Consider the following 19236-nt stretch of genomic DNA (forward strand, 5'->3'; position numbering starts at 1 on the left):
TTATTCTATATACATGCAATCTGAGTGACACCCAAGTCTCAATTATCTTATTTCGTTTAGTATGGTAGAGAAAGTCTATTACGTGGCAACCTCTAAGTACTTCAAATGCATGTGCTTCTAGTATTTCGTGCTGTCTAATCCGACTTAATTATTCAAAAGGGTAATAGGCTTATTGGTTCTATTATAACATGTTAACTGATAATGTCAAATTAGGCTTAATTTTTTTCCTCTCCCAATCCAGAAAACTGATGAGTCCTTTAGCGTCTGAAACACACTGTGTCTAAGATTGGATTTGAATTTCTGAACAAGCTATCTATGGAACACGCTGTGTCTAAGATTACATTTGAATTTTCTGAACAAGCTATCAATCGGTTGTTATTCGAGTACTACGGCAAAGCCCTCCTCCTTCTTACCTTTCGCCAGCGTTAACAGTTATTCTCTGCGGTCACTCGTCTTTCGTCAGTCTCTGTTCGAGAGCTCGGCGAATTGCTGTTGCTTTTATCTTCCGGTCTGTATTTTCTGATCCCGTTTGTGCGGTATCTCGTGGGCGCTTAGTCCCGCGAGATACACGCATTTGCTATAACCGTGTTAGGTACCTATTCAGTTTCTAAGCCGCTTTGGCAGCCATTTTAGAGTTACCAATCCCCAGTACATCACAAAATTCTTATATATTTCTCGAGTATTTGGATGCCACTGTAATCCTGATATTTCACCATATATCGTAAAATTGTGGCATATATTTTTATGGAGTTCTCTTCCAATAAATTCAGTCATTAATTCAACCCGCCAAAATTTATTATGTAAATATTAGTTGACGTATTGATATTTTTAAAAAGGGTTTAAGCTATATTTATATACGATATGGGGTTTTGGAAAACCTCAAAAATGATAACTAATCGATGCGATGTAATATCTGTTTCCTGAATTCTTTCTTTGTACATTTGGTCGTTAGATATAATATAAACGTATTCAATTATGGTTTGATAGGTTTGAGAGATTCTCTTCTCTTGATTATATTATTTGTATGGACATATGATCTATTACATGTTGTGTCAGTATTCCAAACAGCGTTCTCCGAAGTGCATATTTAGTGACTATAGGATTTTGTGATTTTAAAGAAATTTCGCAAGAGTGAGAGTGCTCAAAATTAGTCTCTCCATCTTATGAGGTTCATCACAAAAGGGTGCAAATAATATTTTTACATAAGTGAGCGCATGGTATTTGCAGACAACATAGAACAATATAAAAAACATTTACATATATTGAATAAGATAACTTCATTAATTACAACCATCAAAAAAAGCTGCATTTTTCTTTAGAGTCAGATCTTCTACCTCATTATAGTCAGTTTGTTTGTCTAGGTACCCAAGAAGTAGTGTAGCTCATTGTCTATATTTAGTCCCTGATCAACACTCCGTAGTTTGAGTATCCAGTGTGCCTCTCTCCTTCTTAGTGATAGTTCTCGCATTACATTCAACACTGTTTTCCTTATGACAAATAGAATTCTATGTCCTTAGATTCTGTTATCTGTAACTAAATAGCATTCTTCAATCTTTCTCTCAACAACTGCCTTCATTCTACACTACAGACAGCAGGGTTGACAACTTCAATTGAGCTTTCCTTCTACATGAAGGACCGCATTACATTCAACACTGTTTTCCTTATCACAAATAGAATTCTATGTCCTTAGATTCTGTTATCTGTAACTAAATAGCATTCTTCAATCTTTCTGACAACAACTACCTTCAATCTACACTGCGGACAACTGGCTTAACAACTTGCATTGACCGATCTTTCTGTCAACAACGACCTTCGATCTACAATGCACACAGCAGGGTTGGCAACTTCAATTCACCTTTCCTTCTACATGAAGGACCGCATTACATTCAAAACTTTTTTCCTTATCACAAATAGAATCTATGTCCTCAGATTCTGTTATCTGTAACTAAATGCCATTCTTCAATCTTTGTCTCAACAACTGCCTTAAATCTACACTGCAGACAGCAGGGTTGACAACTTCAATTGAGCTTTCCTTCTACATGAAGGACTGCATTACATTCAACACTGTTTTCCTTATCACAAATAGAATTCTATGTCCTCAGATTCTGTTATCTGTAACTAAATACCATTGTTCAATCTTTCTCTCAACAACTGCCTTCAATCTACACTGCAGACAGCAGGGTTGGCAACTTCAGTTGAGCTTTCCATCTACATGAAGGACCATATTACATTCAACACTGTTTTCCTTATCACAAATAGAATTCTCTGTCCTCAGATTCTGTTATCTGTAATTAAGTAGCATTCTTCAATCTTTGTCTCAACAACTGCCTTCAATCTACACTGCAGACAACAGGGTTGACACCTTAAATCGAGCTTTCCATCTACATGAAGGACTGCATTACATTAAACACTATTTTCCTTATCACAAATAGAATTCTATGTCCTCAGATTCTGTTATCTGTAACTAAATACCATTCTTCAATCTTTGTCTCAACAACTGCCTTCAATCTACAATGCATACAGCAGGGTTGACAATGACAACTTCAATTCACTTTTGCATGTAAATTTCTCTTATGTCTACCAAAAAGAGCCTTCAATAAATTCTGCACTCACTAGAGTTCACAACTAGATGCCAATACCGCCAGTAGTATAGAAAACATTCAATACAATCTTGATTTATTTAAAACAGACAATTTCACAATTACATCACCATTCCTTACAGTTTGTACATTAATACATTTAGCCTTCATTTTTTTAAATTATAGATGTTTCTACTGTATGTCTTCAGATTTTGTATTAAAAAAGAAACAAAGCATTCCTCCATTTCTCTGTCAACTAATGCCTTCGACCTACACTGCGGACAAGAGGATGAACAACTTCAATTCACCTTTCCATCTACACTACGGACAACATTGAATGTAGCTTTGCTTTATTTAGGACAGACAATTGTACTGTGTCTACAGATTCTGTTAACTGTGACAAAAATGCATTCATAGATCCCTTTAATGAAAGCCATAAATAAATGGAAAAGATAAACTAACACATTTTTCAGACATTTTTCTTAGGAGAATGGAATGATAGATCAAGTTATAAGCCTTCTTTTATGACAAGTTATCTTCAGAGTAATGATTTGCATACAGATGACACTAGTATTCTTACCTATGAAGTTAGAAATGGTTGTTCCATTGTGAAACACAAAATTGTTCCTACAAATGCAAAAGAAGTGTTACCTGAGGAACTTTTAGGGGCACGTTCTAAAACTCCAGTGAACACTTCCAATTGTAGTATTATGTATACTGTAAGTTAAGAATCTATTAATTTTCTTATGCAAGTTTTTACCAAACTATAATAACAAAAGTGTTAAACAAAAGATTAATATGTGGCACGCACTAGACTCTTGCAGAGTGAGAGAAAATGCTGCTTTCCAAAGTTATTCCCTGCCTTATCTTTCTAAAAAAGTATACCTAAGTGTTTTTCACCAATTCAGAATGTTACCAGTTAATCATACTCAAATCAGAAAATTAATCAGAACATTGTATTACGCAAAAATTCCAGCGCTAATGTAAAAAAAAATAATTGAACAGTACTCTTTTCCGTGCATCTGTATCAGATGTAACAAATGTCTCTTAAGAAATTCAGATTAATTGCTTTGGGCCTCAGGAAAACCGTGCAGAAACTGAAATATTAATAGAAGAAAATGTGAAACAGAATGTACAATGTTGTACTGTACATAATTGTGAGCAACATATTACAAAGTTATAGGTGATTTCACTAACGCCAAATTATTCTTCCATTTGTTTTCAAAAAACTCGTTGTAAAATTCAAACCAGTACTATTCATGTGTATTTAAAAAGGAAAATAATAATGACGAAACATTTTGCAACTTATTACTCACAGAATTGTTTTGAATTGCATTCTAATCAGCAGATTTCTAAATATTTTTATAACAAATTGGATAAGAACAAAATGCCTCCTCGTGCTGTGCATAATAATGTAGACTTCGTAATAATTCCTTCTGAACTGATGAATTTAAATACCTATGAGTCTATTCTTATTAAATGTGTCCATCCATTTCAGGCTATTATTCCTATAGAGCCTAAGACAGAAAAATGTCCTCGTTTTCATTTACAGAGAGAACTCACCTACTGCTGCACCTAGCACAGCGATTGCTGCAGCAGCACATTCAGCAACCAATCCACACCCACAAATTAATCCTCCTTTCGATGAAATTAACATTCTATGCATTTATTGTAATGAACTTTTGTCTTACGGGGAACAGTCTATCGACCTAATAAAATGCATGGATCAGGAGCATCACTATCCACAACATTACTTTTTTGACATTATCTTCTAATTAGTATGAACTACCTCAGCCAAAAGCAATGCTTAAATTGCACACTTTCTGCCTTTCTTGACTGGTTTTCTTCAATATCACATTCTGATTGAACTTCAAGGGCCTTCATCAAGCCTTTTTGTTGTAACTACTTCCCCGGCTAAATGCACTGGGTAATTTTCACACTTGCAGCCATTTTAATAAATGTATTCTTATAACATCTCATAACTTAATAGACCTAAAATAATGTCATCATTTATTTCATATACCTCATTATCTATTTCAAAACTCATATGATCAAACTTGATGTCATATAATTCTTCTAAAAAATCAGCATCTAACCTTTAATCTAGGAAATCACAGCTAATATCTCCAGCATTTATATTTTGCTCTTCATTCTCGCTACTTATAAAGTATGTTCAGCTCTTCCATGACACTGTTACTAATTTTGAAAATGTGTTCAAATTCTGTTGTTGATTTTCCATACTGAATTTCTACTGTTGTAGCTCCTTGTACATAAACACTTCTTTTTATCTATACTATAATATCAGCTCATGTGGAGATTCATAAAAATTATATTAAATATTTGTTTGAAATAAAACAATATTTTGTACTTGAATATATTCTATTTTCAAAACATTGGAAAATTAAATACAATAAATAGTGTCACTCTACATTGTGTCAAGTGCTTTATTTATCCTACCTACTGTGTTGCAAAGTTAAAACAGACACAACAGCAGTGCCCCCATTACGTTGTCAATTAGGGTGAAGGGAGGCAAACAAAAAACAACACTGCCACAGACGCTACCCTGTGGAACTCATTCTGAAGAGCCATAGAAACATACTGTAAATAAAACGGAACACAAGTAAAGAAAAAGAATTGTTTATATGCTGCTCTCTAATGAAAAGCAATCTAATTCCTACTTGAAAGACACAGCAGCTTAACTTGCTCTCCCTTTCAAATTGGAAACCGGTTTGCTATGCTGAAGTGGGAGCCGCGACGCTCCTGCCCTACCATACCAAACAGCAGTGTCCCGGGGGATACACACCCCGGGACACTGCAGGACTCCCCAGAATAATCAAGCGCTCCAGGACGGAATCACCGCTACCCCCTCCCAACATTAAAAAGCCCCAAAAAGTGGTAACCCCGGAGCTAGAAGATCCATACCCTCACGGCCACCCTACTTTAAAGATTACTGCCCCAGGAAAGTGGCGTACCCCGGGGCACGTACGCCCCCTCGACAACGTCAAGCGCTGACAGCCAATCAACATGCAACTCGTACTTGTACGTCCGGGCGCGCCGCAATTTTTCCAATAATAAAATATATAGAGCTCAAAATTCCATAAATTACCCCCTGAGCAACCCTACAGGATCACGATGTTTCTACCATGCCCCCTTTCCTAAATCTCTCACATTTGACAGGCAGTCGACAACCAATCAGCATGCACGTAAATACGCGTACTCTGCAATTTTTCTATTCAAAATAAAATATAGAGCTTAAAAATCCATGAACGACCCCCTGACCAAACATACAAGATCAGGATGTTTCGACCATGCCCCCTTTCCTTATTTCTCGCCTTTTTTTTTAACTGTTATCTTCTGACTCAGTTCTACCGACCAACAACACAGCTGCCAACACTTCCTGGTTTGGAGTATCAACAACCAATCACCATACAGCTCGTGCACGTAAATACGCGTACTCCGCGATTTTTCTATTCAAAATAAAACAAAACAAAAAGCCTAAAAATTCTAAACCCAACCCCTAACGAAGCCTACAGGGTCAGGATAGTTCTACCCTGCCCCCTTTCCTTATTTCTCAACTTTGTTTACTGTTTTCTTGTGACTCGCTTCTAGCGACGAACAAGATGGCTGCCAACACTTCCTGGTATCGAGTGTTCAGACAATTCGCAACCAATCAGCATGCAGCTTCTGCTCATAATTCTAGGTATTTCCGTACGCGTACTCCGCGATTTTTGGTTTTTAAAAAAAATTAAAAAATAGAGCCTAAATAAACATGTACAACCCCCGAGCAAGCCTAGAGGGTCACAATGTTTCTAGCCTACCCCCTTCTCTTATTTCTCAACTTTATTTTACTGTTTTCTTGTGTCACAGGTCTAGCAAGGCACAATATGGCTGCCAACACTTCCTGGTTTCGAATGTTGACAGACAGTACACACCCAATCAGCATGCAGCTCGCGCTCGTAATTGAACATACTCGTGCTGCACCCCGTCTCTAGATATCGCTATGATTTTACTTGCAGTTTTCTCAGAAACTACTGAACGGATTTACACCATTTAACAAATAGCACAATCTGCGAACCAAACTCTACCTCTCTGCCAAATTTGGTGTAATTCCGTTCAGCCGTTCGGGCTGTAGCCCTGGCTAAAGGTCCCTACGGAAAATTGCATGGGGAAAACATGTTTTGGGACCCCCTTTTTTTCTCGGCCCCCACTTGACGAATCATCCCCAAACTTTCAGGGAAGGAGCGGAACCGAGCAGGCTATTTTCTTGGAGAAATTCACAAAGATTCGTCCACCGGCGCCAAAGTTATTCCAAATACAATGTTGTGGATTTCCTATGGAAAGTAGGTCCTAACTATAACTACCTACTGGCGACCGCCAGTAGGTAATATACATACATATATATATATTCAATGAAAAAACCATTGGTTATAGAACATATATAGTTAGGAATTTGCATTTACAAAACCTTATTTTACTCGCATAAAACCATTGAAATTCCATATATAGTTAGATGCGCTAACTATATATCGCGCACCCGCAATCCACTGCTGATGATGTCACATATTACATCATTCATGACATGGTCAGTGACATCACTGATGACATCACTGATAACAACTCAAATGACATCACTGATGACATCTCAAATGACATCACTGATGACATCACTGATGACAACTCAAATGACATCACTGACAACATCACAGATGACATCATTCATGTGTTAATACGATGAACCTCTACAGACTCTGATATATCCTTAGATACACTCAGTGAAAACAGACACTCACAGATTGTCACTCATCCATGGAGTTACTCATACACCTAGACAGTCATGCAAAGAATCAATCACACCTCCAATTCCTCAACTATACAGTTATACACACCTTACTTATTGAAACATATTCTAACACATATTTACTCTCTTATATAATCCCTAATAAAAGTTCACAATGATCCATACAGCCACTCACACATTCACTGGCTCTAATGCACAGTTATTTATATATGTTAACTCTCACATGTACTGTGTTTTACATATGTACTTACTTTGACATGTAGCACTGAGATATCCATTCACTCACCAATACACTCATGCACACAGTCAACCGCCCATACAGCTGTTTCCACATGCACTTTTGAAACCATGCATCTAGTGAATCAACTGCTCACACATCTATGCACAGAGTCACACACCTCCCAGCCACTCACACATATACTCAGTCTCCCATACAAATACTTGAGCAACCAATCAATAACCCATATAGTTATTCATATAGCTACTGATCAACACATGCAGCAGTTTACAGAACAACAGATATAATGATGCACAAATTAATACAGTTTAATCACTAACCCATGCACTCAGTGAGACACATTTAATCACTCCCTCATACAATCAGTCATGCACCTACTAAATCCTTCATCCAGACATTTATACATCCACTCATTCTTCAATATGTAAGACATATTTTAACTTTACAGAAACATACAGTCACTGGATGTTGTGATCAGTGATGTCATCAGTGATGTCACTGACCATGTCATGAATGATGTAATATGTGACATCATCAGCAGTGGATTGAGGGTGCGCGATATATAGTTAGCGCATCTAACTATATATGGAATTTCAATGGTTTTATGCGAGTATAATAAGGTTTTGTAAATGCAAATTCCTAACTATATATGTTCTATAACCAATGGTTTTTTCATTGAATTTTCAAGGTTTTGTAAATGCAAATTCCTAACTATATATGGACTATAACCTATGGTTTTTTTCTGTGAATTTCAATGGTTTTTTAATAGCAAATATCAAAAGCTGTCAAATGTCAAGTACGTGATAGGTAAAAACGTTTTCGTGTTTATGCACGCTGATGTGCTTTGAACGCTGCCCCCCCCTCCCCTCTTTTCTCTTAGTAGTACTCTCTCTTTGCAGATAGTGAACGGTAGTTAACGCAGACCTTTACCCCCGTTGTAATCCGTCGTACCTGCTTGTCTCTCCATTTGATTGATTGTTATCCAAGCATTTACTGTTTTAAAATTGGTTCTCTTTGGATCATTCTCTATTTACAAACAAGCACAAAGTCGCAATACTCTGTTTAGTCTTTGCAGATAGTGAAAAATCGTGTAAAAAAATAAAAGTAATCGAGCAAAATCAGTAGACCACTAATTCGATCTCTTTTTGACCTCGGTAAAATACAAACATTAGGAACAACCCTTCATGAGAAATACGAAAATAGTGAAATGAACTGAGCTCCACACCATGAGGGCTGCAAGACAGCTCGACTCCGCCACCCACCCCGCCCAAAATAACGACAAACCCTATGCAAATATTATAAATATAGACAACACACCAGCAAAGAAACAGGGTAAAACATTTTATTAAATAACTATTTACATAACTATTTTATACTTTTTATTGCCCGATCCGGCTAGCTCAATCGATCGAGCATGAAACTCATGCACTGATAGCAAGCGTTGAGAGTTTGTAGAACGATGGCTTCAGATTTTCCACATACGGTGTAGTGGCGCGAACTGGGAGGGGGCGTTTGGATCCTGCCCCTTCCCCAAATAAGATTTTCATACGTGAATGTTCGTTCATGCTTTTTGTCCCTGAGTTGCTTCGATGTCACTGCCTTAAACAAATGGCATAAGTCCTGGATGTTGAGTGCCATACTTCAGAGTTCTAAGCAGCGCTTGTAACACTGTTTAAACCTTATTTGCACCTGCTGCAGCTTCACTATTCAAAGTAAGTAGGGTCCGTTTGTGGACCTGACTGCATTGGAAAACAATGTGATACGGTGCCTCCCTAAACCGCTTGACGGAGGCCCCCGAGGGGCGGTGAGATGGCGGGGACTGAGAGGGGGCGCTTGGCTCCTGCCCCCTCCCCAAGTCGTGTTGCCCTGATGTGGCCTGAGATCGCCCCCGACATAGGCGGCCGGCTCCCGGGGCCCGGCGGAATTTTTTCCCTTTTGATGACTCTTCCATTCTGGACCTTGTCCCACAATCCGTTTGACCTGAAGACACGCTGTAGTGGGGCGCCCCTTTACCGTTTTAGTTGCCATTCCGCCCGCTTTTGGTACTCTGTGCCTCTTCCGCCATTCAGCTGTTTACCGCCCGCTCTTGCGACTACAGCGTCTCGCTCACCATGTAGTTGAGTTGCTCCCGCTCTTAAGATTTAACCGAACTTTTTGGACTGCTGAAAGCGGTTGTATTCCGACCGCTGGTTGGTAGAGACATTTTGACTATATTCTGGACCTGCGTTGTCGCGTAATGCGTCATATGACGCGCCGCGTTAGCGCACCCGGAAGTGCTCCGGTGCGCAAGGCGCAGCTTCCCGGAAACGATCCAGAGCGCGCCGCGCAGCGCGTAACGTAAGCATAACAGGTCATGTGACTTGTTAATAAAACTTTTCATTGGTTCATTTTATTTTTGTTTTCCTAATGATGTAAGACTAGGTCATGTGACCTAAAAATAACACTTTTCATTGGATTAAAATTTTTTTTTTCCCAAACGATGAAAGCCCCACCTTGTTTCTGGATGTTTCAGACTGAAGCTGGCGTCACCATGAGAGCACCACCATCTCGTAGCTCCGTCGTGGCCATTCCGCAAGCAATCATGGCAGCCGCTCCCCACCGGAAGCCTGCGGGAGTCGAGGGCCCCCAAGACTTTTGTACAATCTTCAAGGCTGAGGGGACGCTTTCGAGAATGGAACCCAAGCCCTGGCAGACAAGCGTCCGAGTTCCAAGGTGTCCCAGGGCCATTTTACTGGACCAGGCCCAAATCCGAAGAGCCGGCCGACATTTTAAGAGTCCTGTGGCAGCCGCCTATCGCTGCACCGCAAGAGTGGGAGCAACTCAACTACATGGTGAGCGAGACGCTGTAGCCGTAAGAGCGGGCGGTAAACAGCTAAATGGCGGAAAAGGCACAGTGTAGCAAAAGCGGGCGGAATGGCGACTGAAACGATAAGGGGCGCCCCACTACAGCAGACGAGCCTCCGCCATGTGCTTCAAAACTGCATACGTATCTCGTGATATCAAGGTTGGGCAACCAGTACACAACAAGCAGTTACGAGTCCCATTTACACCGGCGCCATTTTGGGCGCGGCCGGGCAGGTCCAGGATCTAGTCAAACATAACAAATGAGGCTGACGTCTCTGAAGCAGTTGACGAACAGCAGGACATAGCAAATAAACATGAAGTCTCTAAAGCTGTTAACTCACTGCAAGACAAAACAAGTGAACCTGAAACCTCTGGAATAATTGTCGCTCAAAAGAACAACACACAAAACTCTGTAGAGCCTGAAGAAAGAAAAACAGAAGGGCACTGTAGTTTCAGACACACTTAACACTAATGACTTAACAAAGATATCGTCTGTCTATGAAGCAGTTATCATGTTCACAGAATTGACAAAGAAGTGTGCAGACACCAATGCTATTAAGAAACACAAGGAAATCCCTAACGCATCAGCATTCTCGGAAGAGGTTGACACAGATAACATCTTAAGGAACAAAGAAAGACAAAATAAGGATGAGGAAGTTATCACTTTAGTTTTTTCATCAGCTAGCGACAGCAAGAAACATATTGTAATGGAGATTAGAGAGGCTACGGATGGATAAATAAATTATCAAAAGAAATGGCTACTCCCCCCTTTAGCAGATTAGCTAAATCTTTGCGTAATTTGGGCATAAAAGTTATATTATTGTTGTTGTTGTTGTTATCGTTATAGTTTCCGGAGAAGTATAATTCACCAATAGTTTTCTTTGTAGATGTTTTTCCATTAACAATCCCAGTTCCATCACCCGCCAAGGATATCACCACTGTTCCCCATGTCATAAAACCTTAGGATGTTCAATAACTGAAACAGCTAATATGGGTTTACTTACAGGGGACATCTTTTGTTCTGTTTTGTAAAGTAAAACTATTGTGAACGCAAGTATTATACATAGTAAGTGTTAAATATAGCATTTGTCAGTCATTGGTTAAGCAGCTAGGACCTGTTCACTCTTGACACCCCAGGTGCTGTGTATGTTGCACTATAGTGCTGCATCGGGAATACGGACAACCCTATTGATGTTGATTTTTCATTATTGATTATTGTAAAGAAATGGCGACTCCTCCCTTTAGCAGATTAGCTAAATGTTTGCGTAATTTAGGCATAAAAGTTATATTATTGTTGTTGTTGTTGTTATCGTTATAGTTCTGGTTAATTTCAAATTTTTTTAAAATATATTTACAGTTTTTGTTGCGTTCGTTATATTTAAAAGTTAATAAAGTTTTATAATCCTACTTTGTTGGAGTGCTATATATTTTTAAAAAATCGGGTGAATGGGGCCTTGAATCGGGTTATTGTCATGTGTGGGCTTTGCAAGTGTACTGCTACAGGATCGGACATTTCAAACTCAAATGCACGTTCTTTTTCTTACCTTTCCGAAGCATGGAGCGCAATAGCAGGCAGAGAAAGGGTGATGCACGTGTTGAACACTACCTGGCCTGGCAAGTTGCTGGCAGTGCCCCCCCGCCCGCTCCTGAAAGAGGGCACACACACACCGCCGCCCCGAGTACTTCACAAATCTTTAAAAGACCATGCGCTTGTTCATGAGGCTTAAATGGTTTATCACCCCTTCTAGAACCCCTGCATCGACCCTCTGACGTTTCCTGGAAGAATTAGCACGTAACACAATACCAAGCCCTGTCAGCTGAAACCCCCGAGGAATCGTGGGGCATATTATCAAGGGGGTTTATTTCCGCTTTTTTGGCTTTAAAAGCCAAAAAAAAGGAGATACAATTATCTCCCTATTACCAAGCTGTCGCTAACACCAGTTAGTGACAGCTAAAAGGAGATAGCGACCATCTTGGGCCCCGCTTTGCATGTCAGTGATATTTATCACTAATGACATGCAAAGTGGGCGTGCCAAGATGTTAGCGACTGGAAACAGTCCCTAACCATCGCTATCTCCTATTACCAACTTTTGGAGATATTCGCGCTAAGCGCGAATATCTCCAAAAGCTAATACCTGCCCTGAGCAGTTTTTAGCCATGTTATCCAATGGAAGGTGGATAACATGGCTAAGAGCATTTGCTGGATAATGCATGAATATCGCTGACTTTTCAGCGATATTCATGCATTGCGGCCGTTTTTTTATCGCATTTGCGATAAACCTTGCTAATAGCAAGGTTTATCTGCGATAAAATTCGCCGATGTGCGGCGATAATTTTTGTCTCTAAACAAGTTAGAGACAAAAATTATCGCTAGTTGTTGGTAATATGCCCCCGGATTTTTCCTTGCAGGAATCGGGAGGCGGAAGACTAGCACTGAAATCAGTAGTCTCACGCCTCAATCGGGAGGGTTGGCATGTCTGGATTCTCTACAGCTGGGGCCATAAACTACATCCGCAGGGCTAGGTGATAGCCTGGGTCCGGCCTGGACAATCGGACACAGAGGAAGAGGAGTGTCAGAGGGTGCGGTAGTGAATAGGCTGAAAGGGAGGTGTCGGGCGGGCACAGAGTGTGATTCTCAGGGAATAGCAGCGCAGATGGGGGGAAGTATATGGCCGATGCATGAGAGAGAGAGCGGGGGTGACCTGTGCGTTGGGGAGATGCTTGCGAGGGTGGGGAGCCGTGCTGAGAATCGACAGCGTGCAGAGAGTGGGTCTGGTCAAGGCATCTAAAATGGCTGCCGTGCACGACAAAATTGTGGCATTGGACAAAAAGGCAAGATGGCGCAGACAATGTTTATCAATAAGGATTCATTTATAACAAAATATTTACTCGCAGTGACAAAATGGTGGTCAACACTTCCTGATTTCCATCGAATCGAACGTTAACAGACGTCACGCAGCAAAAAAAAAAAAAAGCTCACGCACAGCCGCTGGAAGACATGTATCAACATATATGAGCCTCCTCAGCCACCCTCAGAAAACATAAGGGGTCAGGATACGTCTCCCGCACCCCCTTATACCTAATAATTTAATTAAAACGAAACACAAAATGGCGAATTCCCGTTTCGCTACCAGTTTGCGGCCCAGTTCGCTGCCCGGGAAGCGCTTCTACCGTGAAAAATATTTTTTTTTTATTTTCCCCACGAGACCCTTTAATAACCCCAACATCATTCCTAGGGGGTCAAGAGAGGTATACCTTGCCCCCTTTCATTAAATTCCTCCTTCGTTTTTCACCTCTTCTTCTCTCTCGATCCTACCGAGAGATAAGATGGCGGCCGCTCCGGACTGTTTAGAATGTTGACAGACACCGGAGAGCCAATCAGCTTTCTGCGCGCAAAGTTCCGTTTCGCGAAAAGTAAGCGAACCGGAGCGCAGCCCGGAGCGCTGTTACAGATATATATCTTGTTTTGAACGTTAATTTCTCAAAAACTACTGGAGCACATATATTGAGACCTAGCAAAGGCACATCGGGCTAACAGTCCCTACAATTTTGCCAAGTTTCGTGCAAATCCATTCAGCCGTTCGAGCTAAAAGTGAGTCCAACCGCCCTATGGAAATTAACATGGGAAAAACGCGTTTTGGGACCCCCCTTTTTTCTCGCCCCCCCTCGACAAAACCCCCCCAAATTTTCAAGGGCTGCTCAGAAACAAAATGTGCCATTTTCCTGAAAATTTCAGCCGATTCCGTCCACAAACGCCAAAGTTATTAGACATAGAATTTTCAAAAGTTCCATAGAGAATTAATCCTAACTATATATACCTACTGGCGATAGCCAGTAGGTAATATATATATATATATATATATATATATATATATATATATATATATATATATATGTATCCTATAAAGGAAGAACTTTGAACCTTTGAGGCGGGTAAACTCGAGAACCACAGCGCCAATCCAAACACCCGATACATCGTTGTAATTGGCAGGGTCTGTAGATGGACATAGGCTATATAAAATAAAAACATCTACGTTATTTAAAATATTTACCTTAAAAAAAGTAGTCCCTTGGAAGTAGCGCCGGCCGGCGTGCTGACATCAGGAGCCAGGGAGGAGCGGCGGACATCAGAGCGGGGAGGAGCGGCAGACCGGCGGGGAGGAGCGGCGAACAGGTGGTGAGGAGCGGAGAGGAGTGGGGGACACGCAGGGAGGAGCGGTGAACGGCGGATGAGGTAGGTGAAATACAAAAGCTACAGGCGAAGAGGAGCGGTGAGCGTAGGTGAAATACAGGCGGGGAGGAGCGGTCAGCGTAGGTGAAATACAGGCGGGGAGGAGTGGTCAGCGTAGGTGAAATACATGCGGGGAGGAGCAGTGAGCGTAGGTGAAATACAGGCGTTAGCATTAAATGAAGCAAAAGAGGTAGCAAACCGTGCATTATAAATGTGAGAATCATGAGCCAACAAAATACAAGAGCTAGCAAACGGTGCATTACATGAGGAAAAAGTGACAAGTGCAGGTTACAAAAGTGTACAAATGAAACATAGAGGTATAATACTGCAATATATGAAGGAAGGCTCCGGGGGACCCACGGACAACGTCGGGGCGGGCGGGGGTCCTGAAGCATGATTGCTCCCGGACATGGTCGGGATGGGCAGCTAGTATATATATATATATATATATATATATATATATATATATATATATATATATATATATATATATATATATATATTCCAAAAAATCTCCGTTTGGGGAGCCCCCGACCCTTCAGGGCGGCCTCTGAAACCGGGCACGGAGACCCCGGCGAAATTCTACACAGTGAAGCACCAAAGCAAAGGCCCATTTCAAATTTCAGAAAGCATTTCATGAAACGAAAGGCACAAAAGTACTGTAGTCCCAACTAGTTTCGGCCGGGTAGCCTTGATCACGGGCAGGAAATGACATACATAATGTTAGTGCCTGCAATTTATTGGCGTTTCCGTGGTCACCTGACAGATAAAACATCAAAGTCCCAGAATGCACCATAACATAAGAGTGAGTGATGGAAAGTTTGTTATGTTTGCTGATAGTAAAATACACTATTCAGCACTCTGATGCATTCAAAATGGTTCTCAATATTAATCCAAGTGGTAATCTTGCAGGATTCCAAATCAAAAGGCAAAATACTCAAATAACATCCTTCTCCATTAAAATGCCTCTGTCGTCTGAAGGATTGAAAGGGGAATCATCCCCCACCCAAATCCCTTCCAGCGCTGCCGTTCGTGTTCCATAATGGCATTACCTCAGTGGGTCAAGCGGCAGCGTGTGGGTCATATATATATATATATATATATATATATATATATATATATATATATGTGTGTACATATGTGTATATATATTTATATCCCTTCCCGCTGAAGATTCCTTCACCACTTGCGATGGCAGCCCTACTGGAGTGGCAAGCCCTAAATCCATGGCAAACAGTCTTCAATTTCAAATACGAAAAAGACAGCCAGGGCTCATTTTCATAAAGCATGGGACCTTTAATCCAAGGCAAACTAAAGAAAATTATCCCAACGCTTTTCGAAGCACAGCTTATTGGTCACGGGTAGCACAGGTTCACAGTGACCAAGAAACTGTGCTTCAAAACGCGGGATCATTTTCTTTAGTTTACCTTCAAATACAGGTTTCACGCTTTATGAAATTGAGCCCTGGCTGTCCTTTTCGCATTTGAAATTGAAGACTGTTTGCCATGGATGTATATATGTATAGATACCACTGGGTAGTTATAGTTAGGAACATGTTTCCATAGATCATGCATTTTTCGGTTTCATTATATCTTTGGTGCTATTTGACGTATATTTACAAAACCTTCCCAAAACAAGAATCTCACCTCAGTGCACCTTCCTGTAAAGTTTCGGATTGATCGTCAAGCGGAGCCTGGGAAAATGGAGGGTCCCAAAACGCTTTTTCCCAATTCATTTTTGTATAGGAACTTTAGATACAGTTGCAGCCAAAACCACTTAAACGATTTACACCAAATGTGGCAGAAAGCTAGATCTTTGTCCAGAAAGAGTGCTTTTTGTGATTTGCTGTAAATCTGTTCTGTAGGTTTTGAGCAATTACTGCTAATGTTGTACATGTAATACCGCAGAGGCTCCACAGACCCAAGAGATCTCCTTCTGAGATCTGATTGACTGCCACCATATCAACAATGATGTGGTAGCAGCCATATTAGGACTTAGGACTCAGTCACAAGTCCTACAAACACAAAAAGGACATAAGGGGCAGGGTTGGGATAGCCTGCCCCCCCTCCCTCCCCCCAGGCCTGGTGGTTGAGTCCCAGAGGAAGACGGCCTTAAGCCAACAACTTTTCTTTTTTTTAAATTGTTCTGCAAATTCCATAAGAAAAAAAAAACAAGAGCAGGCTTGTAGTGTTGGAACATCAGTCCCTCATTTTTGTTATTGTCTTTCTCGGAGAGGCCCATGCATCATTATTATTATTAATATTATGTTGAGTTTTATATAGCGTTAGCTAGACCCGAAGGTATCAGAGCACTTTACAATTGAACAAATCATCTCTACCCTCACCTGAAGTACCCCTATGATTTGAGCATACCCAGCTTCACTGGAAGTCCCCTTATCATTTGCCAACGCATCTCCAGCCTGACCAGAAGCTCCCTTATTAAACAACGCTGCTCCAGCCTGACCAGAAGCTCCCTTATTTAACAACGCATCTCCAGCCTGACCAGAAGCTCCCTTATTTAACAACGCATGTCCAGCCTGACCAGAAGCGCCCTTATTTAACAACGCATCTCCAGCCTGACCAGAAGCTCCCTTATTAAACAACGCATCTCCAGCCTGACCAGAAGCTCCCTTATTTAACAACGTATGTCCAGCCTGACCAGAAGCTCCCTTATTTAACAACGCATGTCCAGCCTGACCAGAAGCTCCCTTATTTAACAACGCATGTCTAGCCTGACCAGTAGCTCCCTTATTAAACAACGCATCTCCAGCCTGACCAGAAGCTCCCTTATTTAACAACACATGTCCAGCCTGACCAAAAGCTCCCTTATTTATCAACACATCTCCAGCCTGATCAGAAGCTCCCTTATTTAACAACGCATCTCCAGCCTTACCAGAAGCTCCCTTATTAAACAACGCATCTCCAGCCTGACCTGAAGCTCCCTTATTTAACAACGTATGTCCAGCCTGACCAGAAGCTCCCTTATTTAACAACGCATGTCCAGCCTGACCAGAAGCTCCCTTATTTAACAACGCATGTCTAGCCTGACCAGTAGCTCCCTTATTAAACAACGCATCTCCAGCCTGACCAGAAGCTCCCTTATTTAACAACGCATGTCCAGCCTGACCAGAAGCTCCCTTATTTATCAACGCATCTCCAGCCTGACCAGAAGCTCCCTTATTTAACAACGCATGTCCAGCCTGACCAGAAGCTCCCTTATTTAACAACGCATCTCCAGCCTGACCAGAATCTCCCTTATTTAACAACGCATGTCCAGCCTGACCAGAAGCTCCCTTATTTAACAATGCATCTCCAGCCTGACCAGAAGCTCCCTTATTTAACAACGCATGTCCAGCCTGACCAGAAGCTCCCTTATTTATCAACGCATCTCCAGCCTGACCAGAAGCTCCCTTATTTAACAACGCATCTCCAGCCTGACCAGAAGCTCCCTTATTTATCAACGCATCGTCAGCCTCACCTAAAGCTCCCTCATTTAACAACGCATCTCCCGCCTGACCAGAAGCTCCCTTATTTAACAACGCATCTCCAGCCTGACCAGAATCTCCCTTATTTAACAACGCATCTCCAGCTTGACCTGGCAAATAGCCATTACATCGCCATTTCACCTGCAGCACCCTCTTATAGACCCTCACAGAAGCACTTCCACAACTGACACAACCTGGCCCTGAAGATGCGCCTGCAATGCCATTTGTAGTGCTCCCTTCCAGTTCAGTGCACGTTCAGCTCCTGCCTCACTTGCAGTAGTCCCTCCATGTTTTCACTGTAGCCATTACACACAAGCTGGGCACACCATCTGTATCACCGCCTTCTATTTCTGACAGCTTCGCCAGTGCACCCTAGTCGCTACTTGCAGTAATCCATGGGACCAATACACATGCAATTCATCGTTCAAATTCAACACCCCGTACAATTCCAGTCCTACATCCGCCGTAGCAAACCTCGGTGTTTGCGAATCCACTCCACCTCCCAAGGCTGAACAAGCACCAGGGGTCCACCACAGCTCAGTATCTCAACCTACCTCAACCTTGACCTGAATCGTCAATTTCTTCTCCTGGATGGGAATCAGTACATTCTGCTCAACTGATGCACCTCAGTCCTAGCCAACAACTACTTGAAAAAACAGCTCTGTGCCGCAACACAGTCCAGACCCTCTGTTGCCCTTACTGTTCCACTACTCAAACAAAAAACACGGCTCCACTGAAGCACCTCAACACAGCAAGCATCCCCTCTGGCCTCTTCTAATGGTGGTACCAGACATGGCGCACAGCCAGTCCCGACAACTCACAATAGGCAGAGTCATGTTATTCTGCAGTGTACCACGGCAGAGCGTCGTCAGCGTGTACCTCAATCGGACTGAAAGTACTCCCTGTTATCAAACTCATGACACTCTTCGGTTGAGTTTGTCATTCACTCCAGAGCCAGGCACAAAGGCAGTAGCCCTCTGTGCGTCCCTCTAATCAACACAAGCATATCTGCTGTTGTATATTGGTCTTTTCCACGTGGGACTTCACATTGGCAAAAATCCT

This window comes from Lissotriton vulgaris, unplaced genomic scaffold (genome assembly GCF_964263255.1).
Source record: "Lissotriton vulgaris unplaced genomic scaffold, aLisVul1.2 SCAFFOLD_826, whole genome shotgun sequence".
Lineage (NCBI taxonomy): Eukaryota > Metazoa > Chordata > Amphibia > Caudata > Salamandridae > Lissotriton > Lissotriton vulgaris.